Genomic DNA, 9,111 nt, shown 5'->3' on the forward strand with positions numbered 1-9,111 from the left:
GTGGCCAGGCTGCAATGGCCCTGGTGACTGGGGCAGGGGAAGGTGGGTGTGAGCAGGAGAGGTGGAGGTACAGGAGGGACTGGCTGGGAGAGCAAGGTGGCCAGGCTGCAAGATTCACAGAGGCCTGGTGCAGGCCCCGAGTCCCACTGGTCAGGCTCCCCCCTGCAGCTGAACCCACCCACTCACTGCAGGCCCTGGGCCCTGGCCCTGAACTGCTCTCCACCCTGGCTGGCACAGGACACCCACTGGGACAGGACACCAGCCCCTCCGTGGTCAACATAAGACCCCCAAGAGAGGAGTGAGCTTGTCTTTTCCCCAGGCCAACCCCCAGACCCAGACCACACAGGCAGGCCTCCTCCCTGGGTCCAGTGGGAGGGGCTGCCCTCGGGGGCCTCCCTAGTCCTGCTGCTGGTCAGCTGGGTCTCAGATTCGGGCTCTGCCCACTGTTGGGCCTCCAGCCCCTCACTGGTCATTTCTGGGCAGCAGGGGCCGCAGCTCCCACTCCTGCCTGCTTCCCTGACCCCAGCCTTGACCACATATGCAGGGCCATTTATCCACCGAGTCCCCCAACACTGCCAGGGACAGGGTGGAAACCTGCAAAGGCCTTGCATACCTTGGGAGCTAGAGTGGGGGCTGTGAGCCGCACCAGCACTGACCTGGTTGGCCTCCCCAAGGAGATGAGGCATGCAGTTTGGTGTGGCCTGTGCCTGCACCCACCACCCTCAGGGATGCTTCACCCGCCTGGCAGGCCACCCCCCAGGCCACTGCCCAGCATCCCACAGTGTTACGGGTTAGATCCCATGTGCGTGGATCTGGGTCACTGGGAGACCGCTGAGCAGGCGCTGGTCAGCGTGGGCCCCATAGACCTGCTGGTGAACAATGGTGCTGTGGCTCTGCTGCAGCCTTTCCCGGAGGTTACCAAGGAGGCCTGTGACAAGTGGGAAACAGGGACAACAGTCAGGCAGGGGAGCTGCTGAGGATGGGCCGGTGGAGGTGGCCATGGTCGCTCTCTCCTGCCAAGCCCTTCAGTAGGAATCTGTGCTCTGCACCCCAGGTGTCCCAGGTGAGCCAGTGGGAGGGGGAGGCCCATCGCTGAGTGGGCCGGGTGGGAGTGGGGTGGGGTGGGGTGAGTTGTCCCCCACTCTGCTTTCAGATCATAGTCTGAGGCCTTATGGACCACGGAGTGCCCAGCTCCATGGTCAAAATCTCCATCGTGGCCCATGTTGCCTTCCCAACCCCATCACCTACAGTGAGTCCCTCTGCCCCACCTGCACACTGAGTCCATCAAGCAGGCCCCTGGCTCTGCAGATGGGCCTCCCTGGAAGGAGGGCTCAGTCCCTAAAGGTCCTTAGTGTTGCCTCTCAGCAGGCTCCACCAAAGGTGCAAAGCCCACGCTGACAGAAGCCATGGCCACTAAGCCGGGGTCACACAAGGTGGTTGTGGGGGTGGGGCTGGGGACCAGGCCTTAGGGGTGCAAAGCAGGTGCTGGGAGGCAGGGCTGGGGGCTGGTGATGAGAATGGGGAGAACGGAGACCACACAAGGCTCTAGGCAGAGGGGATGGGAATTGGCCAAACACAAGAAGTACCCTCAGGCCTGGGGGTGCCCAGAGACTGTGGGGACAGGGGGCTGGTGCACAGGCTGAGGCCACCACCTCTGGCTCCACTCCCAGATCCGGGTGATTCCCTGAGCTCCATGGTGGTGCTGACAGCCAGGGACCAGAAAGAACTGTCCCATCCCAGCTCTGCTGGAAGATGAGTGCCACACACTGAGGAAGAGTGCAGGTCAGCGTCACCTTGTCAGTGGGGCGACCTGGGGAGCCTAGCCCAACTGCCCTGACAGGCTGCTGCCTCCACAGAGGTGGAGGATTTGTTCCCCAGCATCCTTTTCTTGCTCAGGGACTGCAGCGCCTCCCCAGCAACTCGGACACCCTTATAGACACCAGGTACCCAGTCATCTAGAGCAGCTAGGGGCTCCTGCCCTGACCCCGCCCCAAGGTAAGGCCTGCCACCAGGGTTGGTGTCCCACCCACGCCACGTTCATGACCCCGCCCCTGCCGTGCTACCACTCAAGCTCCCGCCCCACCCACACCCTGCCTCCTCCTGACCCCCCCACAACCAGCCCATTCACGTGCCCCACCTTGTCCCCGCCCTCGCTCAGGCCCCACCCCTCCCTGCCCTGACCTCACTCTTGATCAGGCCCCAGTCCCACCCCAGCCCCACCTCCTCCTGACTCATCCCCACGCCACGCCTTGCGCATGCCCACAACCCACACTCTGCCTCCCCCAGCTCAGACCCACCACACCCACTAACCCTCCCCACTTGCGCCCAGGCTCGGGACACGCCACGGTCATGCTCCTGTCCCGCCCTTGGGTCCCCACCCGGCCTGTGCCAGGCCCTCCTCTCACAACCCCACTCAGTAGTCACCCGCAGCGCATCCCCCATGCCCTTACTTATCCCAGACTCTGCCCCTAACAGGCCTGCTAACTCCCCGCCCCATTGCCATCCCCACCACGCCCTTCCCAGGCCACGCCTGCTCCAGCACCTCCAAGGCCTCTATACCTGCCCTGCTCGTCCAGGCCTGGGTCACACCCATCGCCCCACCACGCTCCCCCACGTCCACATCAGGGGCTATGGTAACACACCGCCTTTGTCTCCCCCACCCACTGTGTCCCCCCTGAGTTGGTGTGGATGGGTTTTAATAAATAGAAGCCCTTCTCCCTGGACCAGCACAGACCAGGATTCTGGGCTAGCTGCCATGAGGCTAAGAACAGGAGAAACAGGGACTGTTACAGGAAGTCAGGGACCCCAAACGGAGGGACCGGCTGGAGCCACGGCAGAGGAACATAAATTGTGAAGATTTCATTTTAATGTGGACATTTATCAGTTCCCAAATAATACTTTTATAATTTCTTATGCTTAATTTGGGGAACTGATAAATGTCAGTTTTTTGTTTGTCCGGGAGCATCGGCAGACTGATGTCTAAAGAGTCGAGCTCCCCGAAAAGAAATTCTTGGCCTTTTAAGGCTTACAACTTTAAGGGGTCCATGCGAAAGGGTCGTGATAAATCAAGCAAGCGAGGGAAACGTGACTGGGGGCTACCTGCATCAACTAACAGAACAAAAAGTTTTACAATGCTTTTTTTCATACAGTGTCTAGAATTTACAAATAACACAAGTAGTTTAGGTTGGGGTTGATGTTATTATTATTACTTTGTTTAACTCCTAGGGCCGGGTGGTGGTGCCAAGGTTGTCTGGCTATTTATCTTACTTTTGTTTCTTTCTAACTTTTTGCTTTCTCTCTTTCTTCCTGTCTTGTGAACTAGGCAAGGTCGGGGGAGGAGGGCAGCAGGAGGAGTGGTGGTCTCCTTCCTTAGGATCAGTTACAGATGCGTGTGTGTGCACCCGCACACACTGGACCTCCATGTAAAATCTACTTTGTTCTGTGGGTCATGGTAGGAAAGTCTAGAACTACTGCCCTGAGGACCTTCTGTGGCCAGGAGTATGGAATTGGTGACTGGAGGGTCTTTGCATCATCTGGGGCTTTGGGCCCGGAGAGGTGGACAGGCCGGAGGCAAGGGTGGCCAAGAACAGCAGGAGGCAAGGTCCTGGTTTGTTCTGGAGGACAGCCAAGTGCATTGTCCCCATCAGACCTGGCACTGCGGCCAGTCCACCCTCCACCCCCCCCGCCGACTGCCCTGTAAACTCTGCTTTCTGGCCCTACCCTTGGAGCCTGCTCTCTGCCTGCCAGCAGCCAAGGGAAGGACACCCCTCAACCTGTCCTTCCTGGAAGGTCCATCTGCTTAGACCCCTCCAATGGCCTGCACATGCCTCCAGGAGAGTGGCCCAGGCCTCACTGGTCCTGAGATCTGTGGCTCAAGACTTGCGCCCTATGAGTCCTGCTGGCTGGTCAGAAGCACCCTTGGCATCCCCCACCCCCACCCTGTGCCCTGTGCCCTCCCAACCACTGCCTGGAGGGCCCGATCCTGGCCCCTAGCCCTCTGCTCTCTTGCCCAGCATTGGGCCCTGTGCCCGTCCACCCCAGGCCTATAGCTCCCCAGATGGTATGGTGACGCCAGGGCCTGGCCGAGGCAAGCACAGCTGAAAACTGCAGGGCCTGTAAGACCCTCAGGCCAGGCCTGGGCTGCAGAGTTGTTGAGCCCAGATTCAGTCCATGGGTTCTCTTTCAGCAGAACTGGGAGCTGGACCTCCAACTTGGGCAGCCTCTTATGGGTGGCCTTAAGTGAGAGGTGCACCCAGAAGTGGATGTGCATTCTCTGGGGGAGGATAAGCTAGATTTGCTGCAACATGACCCTACCTCTGCAGTTCCAGCGGAACTCTCAGCCCCACCTTCCCTATGGAGGGCCTCAGGTCCAGGATGCGCCCCTCATTTTTCTGAACAGGCCGGTTCAGAGCCGGTGAGCTGGGCTGAAGGACGGGGCCAGAGTTGCAGGGGAGAGGTGTGCAGGCTGTTGTCTGTCCTCTGCCCATGACTGGCTGGGTGTGGAGAGAAGGGCCATGGACAGCAGGATTCTCCTTGCAGAAGGGTTGCTGCCCTTTCGTCCTCAGGTGTGGTCTGCGGTGGAGTGGGCTGGCATCAGGGTCTGCAGGCTCAATCGCCTCATGCAGGATGAGAGGTGTGCTCACGGTCCCCTATCAGGGGAACTCGCCCCCAATATTTCTTTCTATTTTCCGTAAGTGTCAGCCGGCTGAGAAATAAAGAGAAAGGGTACAAAGAGAGGAATTTTACAGCTGCACTGCCAGGGATGACATCACATATCGGTAGGACTGTGATGCCCGCCCGAGCCTCAAAACCAGCAACCTTTTATTAAGGGTTTGAAAAGGGGAAGGGCTGTAAGCACAGGGAGTAGGTACAAAGATCACGTGCTTAAAAGGGCAAAAAACAGAACTACTGATAAGTGTCCAACAAAGATCAGAAGGCGAAGGGCAAAAACAGAATTACTGATAAGGGTCTATGTTCAGCAGTGCACGCACGTATTGTCTTGATAAACATCTTAAACAATGGAAAACAGGGTTTGAGAGCAGAGAATCAGTCTGACCACAAATTTACCAGGGCGGAGTTTTTCTCCACCCTAATAAGCCTGAGGGTACTGCAGGAGGCCAGGGTGTATCTCAGTCCTTATCTCAACTGCATAAGACAGACATTCCCAGAGCAGACATTTATAGACCTCCCCACAGGAATGCATTCCTTTCCCAGGGTATTAATATTCCTTGCTAGGAAAAGAATTTAGCAATATTTTCCCTACTTACACATCCCTTTATAGGCTCTCCACAAGAAGAAAAATATGGCTCTTTTTGCCTCACCCCACAGGCAGTCAGACCTTATGGTTGTCTTCCCTTGTTCACTAAAATCACTGTTATTCTGTTCTTTTAAGGTGCACTGATTTCATATTGTTCAAACACACGTTTTACAATCAATTTGTACAGTTAACACAGTTATCACAGTGGTCCTGAGGTGATGTACGTCCTCAACTTACGAAGATAACAGGATTAAGAGATTATAGTAAGACAGGCATTAAGGAAGGAGACCACTGCTACTCCTGCTGCCCTCCTCCCCCCAACCTTGCCTAGTTCACAAGACGGGAGGAAAGAGAGAAAGAAACAAAAGTAAGATAAATAGCCAGACAACCTTGGCACCACCACCCGGCCCCAGGAGTTAAAATAAAAGTAGTAATAATAACATCAACCCCTGACCTAAACTATTTGTGTTATCTGTAAATTCCAGACACTGTATGAAAAAAGCATTGTAAAACTTTATGTTCTGTTAGCTGATGCATGTAGCCCCAGTCACGTTTCCCACGCTTGCTGGATTCATCACGACCCTTTCATGTGGACCCCTTAAAGTTGTAAGCCTTTAAAAGGCCAAGTATTTCTTTTCAGAGAGCTCGGCTCTTAAGACGTGAGTCTGCCGACACTCCCAGACAAATAAAAAACCTCTTCCTTCTTTATCTGATGTCTCAGGAGCTTTGTTTGTGGCTCATCCTGCTACATTTCTTGGTTCCCTGACCAGGAATCGAGGTGGTTAATGGATGGTCGAGGCAGCCCCTTAGGCAGCTTATGCCTGCCCTGTAGAGCATCCCTGCGGGGGACTCTGACCAGCTTGAGCCATGTGGATCCTGAGAGCACTCCCGGGTAGGCATTTGCCCTGGTGGAACGCCTCATCAGAGCAGTGCACAGCAGGCCGCCGTGGAGGACCAACACAGTGGCTGAACACCGGGAAGGAACTGGCACTTTAAGTCCGGACATCTGAAACTTGGTAAGACTGGTCTTTGGAACTTGCCCACTCCATTTGAGTGGAAGCGTGGCCTGATCACCCATGGGGTGCCTGTACCAGCACTTTGGTTCTTGTTTTTTACTTGACTTGAATTAATTGCTTGATACTTCAGTTTTAGTGTTGATTTTGACTTGACTTGAATTGCTTGATAAACAGGCATGCCTTTATTGGCAGTTTGGTTTTGGTTCTGATTTTGACTTGGTTTAAATTGCTTGACGAACACGTGTGCCTTTAACGACACTTTGGTTTTAGTTTTGATTTTGATTTAGTGTGAATTAGACGAGTGAGTCACCTTTTACCCTTTCCTTCTTGTAGTGTGAATGTTGTTTTGTCTCGAGAGAAAAATAGGTCAGACACAAAGTAAGCCCACTCCGCTAGGAACTGTGTTAAAAAAAAAAAAAATCAAGAAAAGAAAATAAAAGGAAACTCATCAAATCACCAAAACTTACTCTATTAAAATGCATGTTACAGAACCTTAAGAAAGGTTTTGCAGGAGATTATAGAGTTAAGTTAACTCCCTAGGGGTTAAAAACTCTGTGTGAATTAGAATTGCCCTCTGTTGGTGTTGGATGGCCCACCGAAGGAACTATAGACAGAGAACAATTGGCCATGTATTTAAGGTGGTGACAGGGGTCGGAGAACATACCTAGATCAAATCCCTTTATATTGACTCATGGTTAAATATAATATAGACAAAATCAGCATAAATTTAGCCCTGTTTAACAGCTTATTGCAAGAAAGCCAAAAGTAAAAGGAAGAGCAGCTTCACCAGCAGACACAGAGTTAAACAAGGAGTCCCAGAAACAGCAAGAGAAGCCAGTTTTGCAGAAACCGCCAGAGATAATATAAATTATTTCTCCATATGTCCCAGCTTACCCCACTTTACCGAGGCCAACAGCCCCCTCAGAAACTAGATTCAGGAGCTAACATGCCCCAGGTCTCACCTCGAAGGGGAGGATCGGAGCCTCGAGAAGCCAAGGAAGGAAGTCAAGACAGTCAAGTGGCCGTCTCAGATCTGGTCTTGCTCGAGCTATGCAAATGCCTCTCAGGGAGATACGAGGACCTGTCTATTATAATGACCAGGCCCACATCCGGAGGGGCAACAGACTTTCATCTATTAGTCCATTTCAACCATTAATCTACTAAACTGGAAACACCCTGAACCTGCCACCTTGCTCCCGGCAGCCAGAGCCCTGTCGAGCATGACTGTGTGGAGGTGTTGGACTCAAGTTTACTCTAGCAGACCTGACCTCCGGGACCAGCCTGGGCATCAGTAGACTAGGAGCTATACGTGGACAGGAACAGCTTCATCAACCCACAAGGAGAGAGATGTGCAGAGTATGCGGTGGTAACCCTGGACACTGTCGTTGAGCTGAGCTCATTGCTTTAATTCGGGCCTTAGAACTCAGTGAAGGTAGCACTGTAAACATTTACACTGACTCTCGGTATGCCTGTTTCACCCTCCAAGTGCATGGAAAATTATACAAAGAAAAGAGCCTGTTGAACTCCAGGAAAAAGGGAAAAAAAGACCCAGAGAATGCAACTCAGCTTCAGCATTTGCAGAGGTACTGAGAAGCACTTCTGCAGAGGCTAAGAGTTGGTAGAAAAAAGCAAGTAATATAAAAAAAGATTTCAGGAATGCTTCAAGGAGCTGACAAGAGCCTAAGTCAGTTTTATAAGGGACTCTATAAAGCATTCTGGCTTTACACCCATTTAACCCTGAGGCTGCTGAACATCAGTACATAGTAAATACTTCATTTGTAAAGCAAGCCCAGGGTAACGTCAAGCACAAGCTGCGGGCACAAATACCACCTAGTCTAGAAAAGTGGCCACCAAGGTGTGTGTTAACTGTGACCAAGGAACAAAACTGGGAAAGAGCAAAAGAAAAGGAAAGACTAAGAGTAAGTGTAAAAAAGAAAAATTAGCAGCATGAGAGGACACGGACGTGGGTGTAGACACGAAAGAAGTCAAGCTAAGCAAGGATTCAAGAGCCGGACAAGGCTGGAGAGAGATTAATGTGCGAGATGCAGAAAGAAAGGGCACTAGAAAGGGAAATGTTCAAAAGGCAATAAACGAAATGGCCACGGCCGCAAGACAAAGAGGCCGTCGGCCAAGGGCTGGCGCACCTTGGAGGAACCAAACATCGATTTCGTCAGACTGACAGGAGCTGAAGAATGTAAAGACTAGGGCAGACCCGGCACCTTCTCATTAGGCTCCCAGGAGCCCATGGTCACACTGGAAGTTAAAAGCAGCAAGATTCTGCCGTATCTGCATTCCAATTTCTCACTGAAGGCTAAGTCACTAAATAGAGTTACAAAGCGCAGGGGGAGAAGAACCGCTCCTCTAAGAAACTTAAACAGGGCCGGGCGCGGTGGCTCACGCCTGTAATCCCAGCACTTTGGGAGGCCGAGGCGGGCGGATCACGAGGTCAGGAGATCGAGACCATCCTGGCTAACACGGTGAAACCCCGTCTCTACTAAAAATACAAAAAATTAGCCAGGCGAGGTGGCGGGCACCTGTAGTCCCAGCTACTCGGGAGGCTGCGGCAGGAGAATGGCGTGAACGCAGGAGGCGGAGCTTGCAGTGAGCCGAGATTGCATCTCTGCACTCCAGCCTGGGTGACAGAGTGAGAGACTGCGTCTCAAAAAAACACAAAAAAACTTCTGTTATTAAAAAATACTGTGTTTGGCCGGGCGCGGTGGCTCAAGCCTGTAATCCCAGCACTTTGGGAGGCCGAGACGGGCGGATCACGAGGTCAGGAGATCGAGACCATCCTGGCTAACATGGTGAAACCCCGTCTCTACTAAAAATACAAAAAAC

The 9,111-nt window shown here is 53.0% G+C and overlaps 1 long non-coding RNA gene across 4 annotated transcripts; it reads left to right on the forward strand.

Moving 5' to 3' along the window:
* Positions 1-5: 5 nt before the first annotated feature.
* On the forward strand, positions 6-8,184 carry LOC108534091 (uncharacterized). Of its 4 annotated transcripts, XR_001886881.1 has the most exons (6): positions 6-42; positions 192-1,063; positions 1,154-1,782; positions 1,897-1,995; positions 6,028-6,273; positions 7,163-8,184. It is a non-coding gene; the product is annotated as an uncharacterized LOC108534091 (long non-coding RNA). The 4 variants fall into 4 exon arrangements; XR_001886883.1 differs by lacking the exon at positions 6-42 and having other exon boundaries at positions 50-1,063; positions 1,857-1,995; XR_001886880.1 differs by lacking the exon at positions 6-42 and having other exon boundaries at positions 50-1,063.
* Positions 8,185-9,111: the final 927 nt, after the last annotated feature.

Source organism: Rhinopithecus bieti, unplaced genomic scaffold, assembly GCF_001698545.2.
Source record: "Rhinopithecus bieti isolate Rb0 unplaced genomic scaffold, ASM169854v2 scaffold_9899, whole genome shotgun sequence".
In the NCBI taxonomy this organism is placed as follows: Eukaryota; Metazoa; Chordata; class Mammalia; order Primates; family Cercopithecidae; genus Rhinopithecus; species Rhinopithecus bieti.